The 17901-nt window shown below is 43.5% G+C and overlaps 1 protein-coding gene across 3 annotated transcripts in view; it reads right to left on the bottom strand.

Moving 5' to 3' along the window:
- Window positions 1-16752: 16752 nt before the first annotated feature.
- The window catches only part of KCNA5 (potassium voltage-gated channel subfamily A member 5), a 28050-nt gene continuing 26901 nt past the window's right edge, over window positions 16753-17901 (bottom strand). For all 3 annotated transcript variants that reach the window (XM_039570425.1, XM_039570426.1, XM_039570424.1), the window contains one exon: window positions 16753-17424. The gene's annotated coding sequence lies outside the window, so the exon portion shown is untranslated. The remainder of the gene's footprint in view (window positions 17425-17901) is intronic.

The raw sequence follows: 17901 nt of genomic DNA, 5'->3' as shown, positions 1-17901 counted from the left end.
CTTGGAGACCTTTTGTCTGCCCTCCACACACAGGACCTGCTTCCATTTGGAGATAAATCGTAAAGAGATGAGCCATAACTGAGACAGAATCTGTCCATTTGAATTTCTTCTCTTCATCATGAGGAACTGTCTACAACACACCACAAGCTCAGAGACACTGACAGACAGAGATTTGAAACCCAGAAAGATGGAGAGATACTATTGGCCTCAGCACCCTCACAGGCAACAATTTCTTCCTCATATCCAATCTAAACCCTACCCTCTCTGTCAGTGTGAAGCCATTGCCCCTTGTCCTGTCACTCCAGGCCCTTGTCAAGAGTCTCTCTCCATCTTTCCTGTGGGCTCCCTTCAGGCACTGCAAGGCCACAATGAGGTCACCCCAAAGCCTTCCCTTCTCCAGGCTGAACAATCCCAGTTCCCTCAGCCTTTCCTCCCAGCAGAGCTGCTCCATCCCTCTGCTCCCCTTGGTGTCCCTGCTCTGGACTGGCTCCAGCAGCTCCCTGTCCTTCCTGTGCTGGATGCAGCCCTGCAGGGGGTCTCAGCAGAGAAGGGCAGAGGGGCAGAATCCCCTCCTTCCACCTGCTAAATCCTCACCTAATGTGAACTGAATCAACTCACTCATCTGACTGCAGCACTGTTCCACTATTTTAAAGCCAATAAAAATTTATTCTACTGTATTTTGTTTGATCTGGTTTGCAACAAATAAACCAGTTAAGTTTTATGATATGCCCTTTGAGATGTTATTTTTCTTTGGAATCTAAATTTAAACTAGATCAGTCTCTGGTCCCACCAAGGACAAATATTTTAAAAGTGCTGCCAGCCATGCCTTTTAGCCTGCTGTCTCCCCTTTATAATTATTGATGTTGGCATTATACCAAGAACCCTTTTCTTGGTGTATCAATAGAGCTGTGTTTAATTTGACATTTTACTTGCTGGTCTCAGTCTCAGCATCAGTTTCAGTGAGTGCTTTCGAGCAACAGAATCCATAATTTCTGTGTTTTAACAGCATTTTCTTTCCCTGATATCATTCAGAAAATCATTCAATAATTCTCCACTAAATGATACCAAGGAAGCAGGAGATTATTTGCAACAGATCACATCACACTGCAAGGCCATGTCAAGTGCATGAAACAAATCTCCCAGCACACCCTTTTCAGTGGGCTCATGAGAAACTCCCTGTGCAGGGGAGTGCTGTCCATGTAGGAAACTACACCCTCCTGACCTTCAAACACTGGCATTTTGGCCTCATAGCCCCCCTGTCTTCTCTTGGGCCTGCTCCACACCAGGCTGCATCATGAATTGCTGAGCCCCTAGGAGAATTAAGGGTTTGAGTCTTGTCCTTACCTGAATGCACACCTTAAAGTGTGAATGGGATGGGATAAATGCCTGGTTTTGTCTCATGTTTTGTGATGCAGTCTTTCTGCCATAGCCACCTTCAGGAGATGAATTATTCACTAGAAATAATAAGACTGGCACTCAATAAAAAACTGTCAGGTTTCCAGGTCCCATTCAGGTGCTAACATTAGCTTTCATCTTTCAGATAATACATATTCAAATTCATTTGCTAACCTATTATTTGGCAAAGGAACTACAGGTCACAATAAAGTTAATTTATGAAATCACTTAAGTGAAACTCCACACCTGCCTTTGCCTTTCACCTCTGCAGAACATTAGCAGGCCGTATCACGTATCATTGCAAATGTTTTTCATTAGAGTCAGCAGCAAAGGTGACTAAAGTGAAGCACAACAGCTGGATTTAAGAAAAGCAAGTCTTGGTCAACTTAATTGCAAAGGCCCTTGAAACTGGCCTTTGCCATCTCAACGATAGCTCCCAAACGATGGTGTGTGCATCTGCATGTTAGAGCCCTGCTTTGAAGGCATCACAATGCCTCATCATATCAAATATTGAAGAAACATGATCAGCTTGTGCTGCAGCATGGCACTACCACTGAACTAACCAATTCCTCCTGTCACCTGTCTGTATTAAAATCGGGAGGCTGGAAATGTGGGAAGTGTTTCTCTAAGATAATAACCATAACTTACCTGAAGTTCTCATGTTCATGTTTCAGTCAACATGTAAGGTAACACAAACAGGCTCCTGTGACGACAGAGACCTGCACACTCTCACTATTCCTGAACACGTAGTGAAAAGTCAGAAATGTCCTCAGAATAAAAAGGCTGTCAAAATATAGCAGAAAATTTGCTCTGGTTTTCCTCAGCGTAGCTTTCATATTTCCATTAAGGGGGTAGACGAGCAAGTACTGACAGTTTGCAAGGATTTCCTTAACTTCCCCTTCTGTTTCTAAATTTGCTGAGGGAAATTTGTCACTTTCCCCCTTTTCAGATTTTTACCTCCAGCTTTGGCAAGTTTCAAGTATGGGGTTTTTTTTCCCTTCATTCAAGGGAGTTCCAGATGTATGTGGGATTTCATGCTTCTTCTTTTAATGGATGGTGGACAGTTACTACTCATGAAAGAGGTTGGGATCATTTCTACAATACTGAATATGGCATATTTATCAGCAAAATGACCTGCACACTCCTCTTCTTCCTCATGTCCAACCTGAACTTCCCCTGGTGCAGCTTGAGGCTGTTTCCTCTCCTCCTGTCCCTTGTTCCCTGGGAGCAGAGCCCGATCCCCCCGGCTGCCCCCTCCTGTCAGGGAGTTGTGCAGAGCCACAAGGTCCCCCTGAGCCTCCTTTGCTCCAGGCTGAGCCCCTTTCCCAGCTCCCTCAGCCCCTCCTGCTGCTCCAGCCCCTTCCCCAGCTCCGTTCCCTTCTCTGGACACGCTCCAGCCCCTCAATGCCTTTCTTGTCCTGAGGGGCCCAGAGCTGCCCCAGGATCTGAGGTGTGGCCCCAGCAGTGCCCAGCACAGGGGACAGTCACTGCCCCGGCCCTGCTGCCACCCCATGGCTGGCACAGCCCAGGTGCCATTGGCCTCTTGGCCCCCTGGGCACACCTGGGCTCATGTCCAGCCGCTGTCCCCAGCAGCCCCAGGGCCTTTCCCAGCTTTCCAGCCCCTCTGCCCCAGCCTGGAGCTGCAGGGGGTCGGTGTGACCCAAGGCAGGACTGGGCCCTTGGCCTTGTTGACCCTCAGACCATTGGCCTGGGCCCATGGATCCAGGCTGTAAATCTCAAAATAAATTTACACCTGATGATGACACTACTGGTAGTGACCAAAAGCCCAACATGTCGAGCCTTTCAGAAGCAGAAAGGTCACCACTAACCTGTCCCGTATTTGAAATATTGCTGAGTTACCTGTTGGCCTCCAAACTGTCTGTCACTTGATCTCCCATGGCACAAAAACATGAAAGGACCGGTGGTACTTTGTGCTGCCTCACCCTAAAGAATTCTGAGGACAAATACATGACTGAGAAAGGTTCATGTATCCTCTCAGATCCGCTGCCACAGGATTAGTGTCTCCTACCTACCCTGCTCACTAATTCTGAACAGAGAATAGAAGAAATTTGGGAGGTAGAGTTTCTCCTTTGGTGCTTCCTTAGCAAGTACAGACTGCTTGCTGTTTACAAGGCAAATACAACCTTGAGGTTCCCTAATTTCTGACCAGTCTTCTATTTCTTGATGAAAATTTGAGTGTACTCTGAGTGGATTTTGAAAGGTTGTCAAGCCTGGAATGGGCTGCCCAAAGGGGTGATGGAGTCCCCATCCCCAGAGGTATTCAAGAAATGACTGGATGTGGCACTCAGTGCTCAGGTTTAGTTGACAAGGTCAGAGGCTAGACTTGATATCTTGGAGGTCTTTTCCAACCTTAATGATTCCATGATCCTGTGGTTCTCTGGAGGGGACCTTAAGGACAGTTCTTTAAAGAAGCCTCATACCAAAATGCCAAACCAAACCAACAACCACCAAATAACCAACCCAAAACCCCACCACCAACCCAAAACTGAGGAAAGATAGAAAAGTGTCACTCAGAAAAGCTTCCCTGTAGGGTCACTGGAAGTCTGATACTCTACTTATCTATGATTAGATCAAATATTACATGATAATAAATATATTGGACACAAGTTAATCCATAATTGCCTGATTTCTTCAGACACACACTTTCTGCAAAATTTCTTCAGATACACATTTAATTCCGAAAGTCTTTCCTGTCAAGTGCACAAAAGAAGCAGAATGAGAGTAAATCCCCAATGAAAATCTGCCTTCCTCACCCTAGAGAGAAGAACACTTAGGTACTGGGCCACAGTAGAACTTGCAGCAGAGACAGCATTGCTTTGTCACAGTGCAGCCCAGATGAAATGGGGAACAGCACAAGAGGCGATGGCTACAAAGAGGTTACACAACAGAGAACTGTTGAAATAAGCTGTTAATATTCTGGAAAAGCAATAGGCAATCTGCCTGCAAGCTACTGATCCATAAAAAGACAAACAATTTTCAGTGAATCTACTTGAAGTGATTTTTTGTTGAATCTCCTTTCCCAGGAGAAGAATTCACCCTGCCTCAACTCTGCTCCCCAAACCTTAATTTTCTGAAACATATAGGAAGATTAGTGCATAAAGGAGAGACCATCTGTTTCCTTTCATCACTAAACTAAAGATGGTTTCCTCCGTGCAGAAGATTGCAGCCCTTAACATCTTGAGACTGTAAGCATTTGCTATTTAAATGCAAGCAGGCAGGAATCTAACAGGTCATTATTTCCCTTTAAAATGAGGGAGGGAAGTTGCATCTTCAATCGTTATCTCATATTATTTCAATCTTATCTCTTTGCTGGCTTTGGCAGGCAACCTCAGGCACATAGTCAGCAGGATTCCATTTCAACCAGGTTTTTGTTTTGTTTTCCTACTGGAATACCTGGGTGACTCCAGGTATTGAGACACATTTTGAACAGACACACGCGGGAACCACTGGAAAAGTCCTGTTGGAAGCAAATGTGTGTCTGGTACATACTATTAATGCTATTTTATATGGTTCTAGATGACAAGCTCTTTCCTTTTCATGGGATTGGCACTGTTAGAATAGTTAATTAACACAAATTCAGGAGCAAGCCTGCTTCTTGACACTTGATGTTCCCAACTCTCCCACTACTTAATTCCATCTAGAGGAAATAATGGGGTTTTGCCTTCTTGGATTGTTCCATTTTTATGGCCAATGTGTTTTCTAAAGACAGGGAAGGCTTTTAAACATAGGCAAGCAGAAGCTGGAGCTGTCCCTCTCATAGACTGATTTCTGCAGCTGAGGATTTGAAGGTGCTCAATGCCTAAAGTTTATGATTGGACCCATGTGTCCGAGGTCCATTGAAATTTATGATGTCACTATCTGGAATTCACTGCCTCAGTCTGGAAAATAATGTTTCCCTTCTTCTCCATAGCTATCCTAGAGCCACCAAAACTGTTCTACACTGTTGAAACATTGCAAATCTGGAAAGGGATACTTTTGGCCTACATGTGACATATTTTTGGCATCTGCTTCAAAATCCATCCAAATCAGTGGACTTGGAGGAAGAGGGAACAATATGAGTCCACATGGGCCAAAAAGGTCCACTTACAGTGACCTAATTCCAGGCTGAAGTCTCAGAGCAAAACAAGCAGAGCTATATTCCAGCTATTGCTACTGGGTACCCATTTTACCAAGTGAGTTTGGCAACTATTTAAAAAAAAACCAAAACACCTCAAAAACACCCCAGAACCATCATATCAGAGATATTGTTGTATGCTCAGTTGTATGCTCAGCCTGATTGCAGGACACTCTGACAATGATGAGAAACCTCTATGATTACAACTCTCCCATGTGTTTTACACCTGTTTCACCGAGGAATGAAAATGCTACAGGTCAGTCATTCCCGAAGATTTCCTATAATTATGTTACCTGACTATGATGCCTCTTCCTAATTATTTTTTATATCCTGTACCCGTGTAGATCTTCCTTTTAATGGCATCCCTGGACTCTCACAGAGCAGAGGACAATATCCCTCATCCTCTTCTTTTTGTCTGGCTTTCTCACTGGATCCCCACAGTTTGCACCCTTACCTGTTTATCTCCTGTGCCCTTTGGGGTCTGTAATCCCTCTTCCTACTTTCAGAATATTAGTATTTTGACTATTTATCTCCCAGGATCATACAGTACCTTCTTTCTCCAGCCCATGGCTGCCCTCATGGTGGGAATTTCACCCTCACAGAGGAAACCAGATAAAAAAGCAGGCATGTTGCCTTTGCCAAGAGCCACTTCTGCAGAGACCATTTGGAGGGCTCTGCTGTCCCACAGAACTTAAATTGGGACCTTTCAGCAGCTCGTGATTTTACTTGAAAGAGAAGGGAAAAAAAAAAAATCAGAGCTGTTGAGAGAAGTTTCCCAAGTGAAACTCAAGTCTCAGAAGGCGAGGAAAGGAGGTTCTTTTTTAAAACATAAACTGCTATAAACTATAGCAATATAAACTGCTGCTCTGGAATTGGGATAAATTTAGTATGAATTCATCACTGAGAAGTAACTTCTCCTGGTATGTGAGCTATCTGTGAGCTTTTGAAGCTGTCTTCACTGGACTCTACAGAGGGGTAAACAGGCTGGCATGTATCTCACTGTATACATGCTCTTGCATGGGAAAATCCAATTTAATCCCTGGAATTTCAGCTTTCCCTGTTCTGTTCTTAGCGAGGCAGCTGCTTTTAGGAAAATCTTATCTTCAAGCAAGACAAGGAGCAAACAGTATGGACTGCATGTGACCAGAAGCAAAATTTCTACTGCAAGCACTGACTACTTTGAGTACTTTCAAACACCTGATTTCTGCTAAAGAGTGTTGTGGGAGCAAAGGACAGTGGACCAGAGAGAAAGGAATCAGAAATTAGAGGGAAATTTGGGATCTAATAATAACTTTTTTTTTTTTTTGGTCACAAATTCTTCCAGAAGTCATTACATGGTTTTTGAGTTTGAAGACCCCATGCAGGGCAAAATAATCTACTTTGGGAGATCAACTCAGTGAGCCAAGAACTTTACATTTGCAATATTTGTTTTCCATCTTCCAGTGCTCTGCTGACTGTCAAAGCAATGCACATTTCATGGAGCATGAAGAGAATCACTGGAGAGAAAGGGGAAAGAGCCACTGAGGTCACTGATCCCACAGCTGATGTGAGGGCAGATTTTGGGGTTGTCAGGTCAAGTTTTCTTCATGTGGTGAGCAGTTCTATCTCTTTGGCCTGGAATCTTCTCCCACTCACCTGATGTGAACTGAATGGAGTTATCTGAAGGCCAGCACTTAGACTTCTCTAAGTGTGACAAATAGAGAGAAAAGTCATTACTTTGTGCATTTATTTGCACTTCGATTAAGTGCAGCTCTGTGGTCTTTCATGCTCATCTTGCATTTGCATATCATCAGATAAGTGTTGGGGTGGAGAACAGTCTATTTAAAATTTAAATCCTGTGTGGAAAAAAAAAAAAAAAGAATTGTTGGGCCACCTTAATCACCAGATATTAGTAGGGAACCATGCTCATTCGATCCAAGTTTCACAGCCAGAGGTGGAAAGATTATTTTCCTAAACATCTGAGTAAATAAAGAACAATCCACAGACACAGGGGAAACTTCATGGGATACAATAATCTGGAAACCTACTCAATCAGATTTAATTTATATATATTTATATATATATATATATACACATATATTTTAAGAAGAAAGGATAAGTAATTACAACCAAAAGAAAAAAAAAATATTTTGAAGGACATTAAGAAGGATGAGGGCAGAAGAACTTACCAAATTTACCAAAGCTCAAAGACTAGGTTTTTGGGAAAGCTGGAGCTTTGGAAGATGGGAGTGCCTGCATAAAAAATGTTCCCTATAAGAGCTCGGCCCTGGTGCCAGGCTGTTTTAACCTTAAACTACCTAAGGGAATGCGTTGCAACCATACAATTTTATCTTAATTTATGCATAGTAAAGGCATTTCTGTGCCACATTATGTGATCACGGTAACTCTTCTGACCTGTTAAAGCTCCAAATAACATGAGGTCCAAACTAGATCAATGCTACTGAAACGAAAATTTTATTATTTCCCTGAGTTATGTTCTGTGGTATCTGAGATATCAAAATAAAATTTCAAGTACTGATAGAAACCTTAACCTCCATTAAGCTTTTCTGGCAACAGAGAAACAAACACGAGGTCCGTAGCACCAGGCTGAAGCACAACGGAACTGTTACCTCAGTAGGGCTGGTATTTTTAAAATCCTATTCATTCTTCTTAACTCTCCCACAAGTATCAGCTGTTCCATACTTTTCTTCCTTGTATAAGTGAATTGACAAACACACTTTGAGATATGTGTGTGGGTTCTCGACCCCCACGTGTCCTCCCCGGATGGGGGAGAAAGTCCTTGCCAGGAATAAGAGACGAACGGGACTCTTGGATCTTCTTGGTCTTCAGATTGTTTATTATATCTTATCAGCAATTTACATGCTGCCAACATAGCATGAAGCAGAGCAAGTACCAAAAGACATGATACAGGAAATTCCAGGCCCTTTTAAAGGTAAATCACCCAATTGTCACCAAGAATGTACATTATTTATACTTTTCCACCAGTGCTTAATGAACTATCCATTCACGTAGCCCTGTACTGCAGCATTTCCTAACCAAGCATTCTGTGCTACGAACACTGCAGGAAATGGAGTAGGTGAAGAAGAAGGAAGAGACCTGAAAAACCACAGGGATCCTCCATCTTGTCTTCATCTACTTACCATACTAATAAACCTAAAACTCTAAATTTTTCACCCTGTAACAAACTATGTATTATACTACCACCTAACTCACACCCTTGTAGATTCTAATTCACCCCAAAGCCTTGGCAGCCCTCTCCATGGACGAAGGTTAAAAACAGTGTTTCCCTGGGGGGATGGGCCCGTCAGGACAGGCAGAGAAACATTCCCTGCACTCTGGGTTCCAACAATATGGGCTCTAATTTCGGGTATATCTGGAAAGGAATGATTTCATTTCCAGAACAGGGATCAGAAATATAAAACTACTCTCCTCACAGATTATTCTTCATATTTCCACACCACTCTTCCTGCACAGGGTTGTGTTCATTGCAGGACCTGTTTTTCCACAGCTTCCAATGGATTGCTGGAGGTGTTTTGGGACTACAAGGACAGAGAAAAGCTCACAAACAGGCTGATGGGGATCCTGGATGGGAGCCACGGAAAGCTGACCACACACATCAGACCACATAATCTTCCACACTAGAATATATCCACACTTTATTTACTCTCAGTTTATGTCTTGATCACCAGTGTGGTTTTCTCAGCCTTTAACTCCCTGGAAAATGGGAAAGTATCTAATGGATGTTGAGTCAAAATGGAGCTAGTGGAAAAAATTAGAACAATGTTCTTCTGGATAACATGGTTTAGGTGACTGGGGACCTCTCATCCAGAGCAGTAAAGCTCTGTTTCACCTTCTTATCTGGTTTCTATGACAATCACACCAAATAATATTATTCAGGTGTAGCCATAATTTCATATATATTCTATTCATGGCACTCTGTGTCATTTCAGCTAGGACAAAAATTGCTGACTTACAAAACACTCCAGTTCGAGCTTTCGAAATTTCCAATTATTTTCATGAAGTATTTTTATTTCTGTTCTAAATTTTGGACAAAATATAAGGGGGAAAATAGAAAAAAGATAAATAGAAAAAGTAGAAATTACTACTTCTCAATTTTTTAAAGTGTTGGCACAAGTGACCATCTATAAACTGCTATTATGCATCAAACTACATCAGGAGAAAGCCAAAAGTCTTTCTGAAAACAGTTTGTGTTTTAAGTCTCACACACTGTGGTATGCCTCACAATCATAAATTCATGTTGGAACAGAGCTGAGGTCTTTACACTATTTCTAGCCTCCTTTAGAAAGGGGTTACACTGGTAATGTGGCCCTTGAGTGAAGCTGATTTATTGACATTTCTTTCAGAAATGTCACGAGAACTGCTCTCAATGCCAAGGCTACCTGAGACAAAAGATTGATGGAAATTTCCTGTACACATCCTGCAGCTTTTTCACTCGAGATACTACCATCAGAATCCTGTTTAGCAATATTACCATCACTTTTACTGAAAGGAAAAGGCTGATGAAATTGATTCACCCCATGAAAGAAAGATAGCACTGTGCTGGCATCAGCCTTTTAAAATTCACTGGGATCAGTGGCCATGGAATCAATTGGCCATGGGATCCTAGCTAGTGCAAATGCTCCTTCTTTCCCCTTCCCTTGCTTGCTGTTCTGTGACTAGCAGAGACACATTTCCAGCACAAAGCAGACAGGATAACAATGAAGAAGCAGAAAAGGGGGGTGATTTTCACTTCACCCCATCCTTATACCTTGAGAGGTTCAAGCTGGTCACCAAGGAGTGTTTTCACCAGCTGGATTTGAGTACTCTCTTTGGGAGGTTCATTACATGGAAGTTTTGGAGCTTCAGGGTTTGGGGTTTTTTTCAGTCATTCCCTATTACTTTCTTCGCCACTGTACAACCTTCTTTCCCCAAGCCTTTCACACCTTCGTTATAAGGCCATCCTATTCCTTCAGGAATTTGGTACATTTATTTGCTAAGATGGATCTTTGGGACGCATCCCTACACAGAGAAAGGGGTGTTGTGTAGCCTGGAATCAACTTCCACTTAATCAAAGCACCTTGCTCAGAGTGGACTCGCTGTGCCCAAGGGGAGAAAAAGAGAATATTCTTACCTCACTTTCAGCTGATTCACCTGCTTATCAGCGATCCCATCTTCCTGGCCTTGAGCCATGGCAAAAGAATTTATTATTATCCCATATCCCTTCCATTCTCCTACAGTGTTTCTGCTTTTCCTTGGACTGTATCTCTTCAGAGGATGGCTTTCCCTCATGCCTATCCTCAAACTATGGGCACCATAAAAAAAATGAACAATTTTTACACCAGACCCTTCTAGGCCTGAGTTTCATTTTTTTGGAGGGTGGGTCAGGAGATACTTAGCTAGATTTTATTCTTAGAACCTTCTTATATTGTGAATAAAGTAAGTTGTGAGGAGAAGTTTTTATTCTGATTCATAGCAGTGCAAACAGAGAGAATGGCAAAGCTCACCATGGAGTCCTTAAGTGTTCATCTCAGGGGAAGGGAAGTCTTACCAGCAATTCATATGGACAGGGCCAGGGAAGTCAGAGTTTTAGCTGTCACATTTACTCAGCTGCACTAGCCTGGATGGCCAGTTTTAAAAACCACCATTAACTATTGCCTGTCCCTTTTTTTCCCCATCAGCTCTTGCTCATATTCCTCACAGAAAACCTGTTAGAAGATCAAAGGCAAGTGATAAAAGCTGCCTTTTGTGCACTGCATTCTGGTGTATCAAAGTGCTTTAAATAGACCTTATAAAAAAAAAAAAAAGGAAAAGGAAAAGAAAAAGAAATTATTTTATATTGGAGGGTTTTTTTTCCAGAATCTCAAACCTTGCCTAGCAAAACCCCAATTTAAGTTGGGAAAAGTTGGGACAGCTATGAACTCCTTGACTCTTTCTCTTCATAGTTATTTGTACTTTGAAGGTTTTCAGTATAGGCTTTATTTGTGGCAATTTCCAAATGAGGCTGAGCAGGGAGTGCCAGTTTGGCAAAACAGGCTGGAAAATCTACTGAGAAAAATATGTCCCTCAGCATTTAAAGATCTTTACTCTTCCCTCTATGTGTGCCTAACAAATACATGCTGGGAGCAGCCTGGTTTTTTTCACACTAATGAAGCACAAAAATAATGGAAAAATCAAGCAAAGACAAAGCAACCCAGAAACTCCCCTGGGTGTGGTGCTGAGCCTAGGAATTCTCCACCTGCATGACCAGGCAGTGCCAGTGGGGCCCAGGGATGCTGGACAGAGGATTGAGAATGGCATTGGGAAGGCTCTGAACGGAGAATTTTGTTCTCTAGTGCATAATTCTCATAGTGCAACACTGAGCAAAGGCAATAATTTCTGTAACCAGGTAGGAAAGGGTTTGCTCTTACATCCTCTTTGCCTGTCAGCCCGAGATCTGCAGTCAGAGAGAGAAAGAGTTGAAAGAAACCTGTCCAGTGAAAGCTGAGACTGCCCCATCCCTGGCTGTGTCCAAGGCCAGGTTGGATGGGGCTCTGAGCAAGCTGGGATAGTGGAAGGTGTCCCTGCCCAGGGCAGGGGGTTGGAACTGGATGGGCTTTAAGGTCCCCTCCAACCCAAGCCATTCCATGATTCTGTGAAACCCATGGAATATCAGGGTAAGGAATTCTAGCAACCAGGTGGTTTTGTGAGAATTCTGCACTGACAGATGGGATATTTTTTTCCCTTAGTCTTGTTTGTGACTCTCTGCTGAGGTGCTTACACGGATACGTTGGCTCCACACTGTTGCGGTGAGTTGTCCTGTTTAAATGAATCCAAATGATTGGTTATCCTCCACAGAGGCTGGCAACCTCCACGCAGCTGAGGGGTGATAGCTGTGCTCCATTTATCAAACAGTCCTTAGCCAACATATAAATTGCACTGAGGCTGCAGCCACCCCTTCAGTCCCCAAAGGCTGCTCCGCTCATTCCTCACTCTTTGACACTTCTCCCTACTGGATCGTTAGAAGCCCTGTTCCGATGTCCTGGAGGACGGCCTGTGGCGGAGAAAGGAACACTCTGCTGTGCTTCCTAAGCAAGAAGGGAAGCAATCACTCACACTTCATTAGCTGCTGGAGCACACATCTGTTCCCAGCTTCCACACTGCCATCCATCTCACCGATGGGGGCAGACCTCAGAGTGAGCAGAGGAAAATTAATTCCTGCCGTCTACCCCCTCTTCTTCCCAAAAGCTGCTTTGAGCTTTACTCTTTAAGGACAGAAATCAAGGGCCCTTGACTCAGCCAGGACTCAGCATGGTTCAATAAGGTCACAGAATCACAGAATACTTTGGGCTGGAAGGGACCTTAAAGACCATCATGTTCCAACCTCCTGGTCTGGGCAGGGACACCTTCAACCACACCAGGTTGCTCAAGATACTTGTTCCCTCCTTCCCCTGGTCAACAAAGAGGGGAATAAGGGGACACTCTCCCTAGAGGACCCCTCAGCAGCAGCACTGATCTTGGCACTGCCAAAGAGACCAGATTTTGGCCAGTGAGGTGCAAAAAAGCTCCCACGCAGCCACATTCCCCCCAACACATTAACTCAGCCTGGCTCAAAACAGCAGGTTCAACTCTGGCCTGAAAGGCACTTTTAAACCCAGAAGCACATGAGCACAGAGCTCCTCTGCCTTGGCTTTGTGGGTGAGGCAGGTTCAGGGCCTGGGTGAAAGGCTTTACTCCACCTGAAAGTGAGGCAGCATGCTCACTGCAGCACCAGACCTGTTAATCTCTGTGGCTAGAAAGATCACCCTGGCCCTGTCTAGCATCAATTCAGTATTTTCTTCCTTTTCCTTCTGCAAATTACATAAGTGGGGAGCCCCTCAGAGGCAGAAAAGAGGGGCTGTGGGGGCAGCTGCTGCTACCTAGGAGGGAAGGAAAAGGGAGCAGTGAGTGGAAAGGGACTGTCACCACCAGAGTGGTTTTGCTGCAAGTAAAGGCTCTCCAGCTGGGGCTGTGTGGGAGGGAGCAGAGATTCTGCCAGCAAGCAGAAAGGTGGAGGATTTGTTGTGATGTGGTTATGTTGTTTTTTTAAAAACACAAGCTAATTTTATTTCTCCCGTGGCCCCTTCCTCATGCAGAGCTCTCGAAAGTAAGAGATCACAGCTCTTCAGACAGACTGGGCAGACAGGGCTTGTATCAACAACCCTCAAGCATTTTAAACCAACAGCAAAGAACCCAACCAAAAGTATCCCCTCCCTATCACCAACAAAACATTTTTGGTCGTTATCAGATTTCTCATCCTACAGCAGCTCCCGTGTCCCATCCTTGTGTCCCACAGAGCCAAGTGTGTGTGGGTCCGCACATGAGAGACAGCAAAATGACAGCTGAGATCCCTGAAAGTTGTGAAAATCCAACATGATTCCAAGGCAATATTTTGGGGGGGAAAGGATAATAAAAATACCCCAAACAAATCAAACTCTTTGTGCTCCTTTCCCACCCTCAGTTTGTCTGCACTCAATGAGCAGGGTGAAAGCAGCTCTATCAGAGCACATCATTAATATCTTCTGCCTGCATCTCCTCTACCCAGGCAAAAAATGCTCCCAGCCCTGCCCCAGCCTCACATCCCCCAGTGCAGCTAATGTGCTGAGAGGCACTCTTTTGCCCTAGTAATCTTGTTCACACGTTTCTGCTGCATTTTATTTTCTGCATGCCTGTGCTGTAATGTCATTTGCCAGCCTGAAAGGTAAAAACAAAATAGAATGAGCTACCAAGAACAAAAAAGAAAAGGCAGGAGGCTCACAGGAATGCCCTTGTTCATCTCACGTAGGCAGGAATGTGCTTTTTCACCGCTGCCACGTGAGGAATTGCACCTCTGTGCTCAGTGTTCCCCGAGTCCTGCCTGAATTCCCAACTGGGCAGCACAAGGCACGGGGATTTGCGGGCAGTTAATTCAGATAATTGTATTTTCCTGCTGCCTGTGTAGCGGAAATGCCGGAGCTCCGGGGGCAGAGGATTCCACGTGCGCTCGCCTGCCGTATGTAGTGCACCGTATGCCTGCAGCTGCCCTCCTCTAGTCCCATCTGTTGGAGATTGATGTTGATTTTGCTCATCTTGCCTCCTGAAAACCCAGCAATAAAAATGAATGAACTCAGTGCTCGGCAGAGTGTTGGCAGCCGATTCAGGCTGATGGCAGGCACATGCGCTGCAAGGTTCCTCTGCTGCAAACACGCTCACAAGGCTATGGGACTGGATCCTGGGATTAAGAGTCCTGTCCTAGACAGGTCTTTGCACCACATTCACCTCGGTGGATTTCAGTCTGTCACTTTCTTATCATTAGGAGGCTTCTGTTGTGTTTCCTGACTACCTTGGACCTTTTTTCCTGTAACTACAGGCACAAAGCCCAAGCACAGAGCTGGCAGCTGGTTAAGGACAGTCAACTTCTAAGCAAAATCCCCTTTTCAGGTTGAAGATATTTTCATCTAAATTGAATCTCTTATTGCAAATTAAAAACTGATAAAATGACCAAAATGATTTGATTAGCCTAGTCTGAAACTCAAGCTTATTAAACCATGAACATGCTTCCTATCCTCTAATAATGACAAGGAGAAGCTAGAAAGAAATTAATGAGCATGCTTTTGGCAAAACAGCAGCAGTAGCGCACCTAAGTGAAAGATGATGACCTATAAATAGAAACCCTAATTATAAACCAGCCCCAGATGTTTGTTTACAGGAATATATCTTGTTTCTGATTGGAGATGTCTAGTTGTGTATACTATGCCTCCAAGATGTAAGAGGAATCAGGAGCTGTCATTTTGGGGTACATGGGAAAATAGAGCTCCACTCAGTTCAGTGATGGAGGTGTAGGTAAGTCTGACAAGTCACCTGTCCCCATCACCACTGTCACCACTCACAATCCTCAGGCTTCCCCTTGGAGGTCCTATTGCCCATTCCCTGTGGTAAATATCCCACAGCTTGAGTGGGTTCAGCCTTCATTCTATTTGGATGGGACACTTTGCAATTTGTACGATTTAAAATCCTGAACAGAGGCTTGGCATACAGCATTAAATAGACAAGGACGAGAAATGTCCTTCCCTCTTTGCTTTGTAAATAGCTGTATTTGATGGGGTCTTTCTTGCAGCAAGGACATGTTCCCAACACACTGAAAGTGATAGAAAATTTCCCACTGACTTCACTAAACCTTTGAGACCCAAAGCAATATTACAGCAGTAAAAAGCCAGCATTGTACAATGGCCTCAAGTTTCTCCTGGCAGTGAATGCCTTTTAACAAATATGCCAAAAAAAAAAAAGCTGAATCTCCCCAAAGCAAGAGAGACACTGAATGGTTTCATGTCCTTGCTCTGAGGGACTTTAATGTCCACGAATGCTCAGAGCGCTCAGAATTTTGATAAGTTCACTCTAAGATCAAAGCCTGTTTCCAGAGACTCAGAAACCTCCTCATTAAAGCCTCAGTCCTGAATCCACTTGTGCATCTGTTCATGTCAGTCAGGACTATGCCTCAGCACAGAGCTGAGTACTTCACTGGATCTATCCAGCAAAAGAAAATCAAGGGACTTGGAAGAACTGGAAGATCCATGTGACAAGGATGAAGCCCTCCAGTTAAAGGCCTAAGGCTTGCATCAGCCCACAGATCTCCCAGGTCATGGTACTCTGTTCCTTAGTAGAGAGGGTTAGAAACAACCCAACAAATTCCTTTAAAAAGTTTGCGCTTCAGAGAAACAAGTTTCATTTAAATGCAGATAAACTCTGAGGTGTTCAGTGAGCAAAAAACAGCAGAGCTCCACTAATGTCAAGGAAATTAGGCTGGTTCATGCCAGCTGAGAATCTGCCTTAAGCACTCTAACAAGGCAGGGCCAGGTCCTACAGCATCCAGTTCCAAGAGTAGCACAGGGAAGTACTGTCCTCACACAAACTTCTCTGGTGAAATGGGTGACACTCCACTGATTCATGTAATATCAGTTCTAAATTTAGCCATGGATGAGAACTGAAATAAAGAACATAAGCCTTTAGGGAGCAGGACAATCTACCTTTCAAGTCCAAACAGGTTTATGAAGAATTATCCCCGAGCCGAGCTTACCACTCGCTGGTAATTTTTTCACCATCTCAAATCCCACATCAGAAGAATTTCAGGCTGTGACAGACAGATATACAGAAATAGATATAAATATAGATTAACACATTTAAAATTATCAGTCATTATTACTCAGAAACTGTTGTCACTGTCACACATGTGATATGGTTCTGCAGAATGGGGACATTATTTTATTGAGTTATAGATGGGGAAAAGGCATAAAGAATACAGGCAATGCACATATTTGAAATAGCAATATAAACATAAACAGAAAAATGTTCAAGTCAAAGTCACATGAAAAATTAGACTAATCTTCAGATTCATTCTAGACTTGTATGTACAGCGTTTTTACGCTAAAGGTAGAAATACAAACTCCAGAGATGCAGCACATCTCAAGAATACAAAATAAATAAACAAAGAAGAGTGCCAGTAAAAGAAAGAGAACAAACACTTGAATCTTCTTCCAGAATGATGAGAAAGTTTGATATGTAAGAACCATGGGAGAAGATGCCAAATCTCTGACAAGAACTCAATTTATTTCCAAACAAAAGCTCAAATAATAAGTCTTGTGCCTGGGAGTGAGCCCAAAGCATTTAAACTTTTCTCACTCCTGTTGCGGAGCTGAACAATTCCTCTATGAGAGAAACCTTGGAGCAGACCAATGTTTCAGCAATCCCAGTGAAGAAATCCAATTCTGGGGATGATGGGGACATCACAGTTATTTATCCAGAAGGAAGTGTTTCGGCAGCTTCCAACCCAAGATGACTTGAGAACAAGGAATAGGCTGGTTTGGTTTCAGACTCTGCAGCAGTGTCTTCCTAATGGTCAGCGTCTGCAGGAGGAAAGCAATCGGGAGACTGTCATGCAAAAAGCTGCAGTAAGTAATGAGGAAAAATCATTAGGCTCCACACTGGATACAAAATGATAGCTTAGAACAAAGTGGAAGGTGTCCTTTCCCATGGCAGGGGGTTGGAACTAGAGGATCTTTAAGGTCCCTTCCAACCCAGGCCATTCTATGATTCTCTGATTCTCTGAAAGGTTCACTGTTATTTCACTTTCCTTTCAGGAGTGTTACAATTAATCGAGTGGCACCGAGCACCATTAGTGGTTTTCCTGCTGGAATTTTCTTCTTCATCAATTTGTTTGCATAACCAAATATCCTAGAGAAAAAACAGCCCTGTTTCCACTCCCACAATCCTTTCAAATTAGATTTTTATGGTAGATTTTTCCTCTTCAGAAAAATAGGTCAGTTCCCCTGCAGTAATGCACACAGTCTGAGGCCCATGTTTCTGCTTGGAATTGAGCACAC

Source organism: Corvus cornix, chromosome 1A (assembly GCF_000738735.6).
Source record: "Corvus cornix cornix isolate S_Up_H32 chromosome 1A, ASM73873v5, whole genome shotgun sequence".
NCBI classification, from domain to species: domain Eukaryota; kingdom Metazoa; phylum Chordata; class Aves; order Passeriformes; family Corvidae; genus Corvus; species Corvus cornix.
Note: the sequence above shows the minus strand (reverse complement) of the source record. Positions and strands in the feature narration are given on the sequence as shown.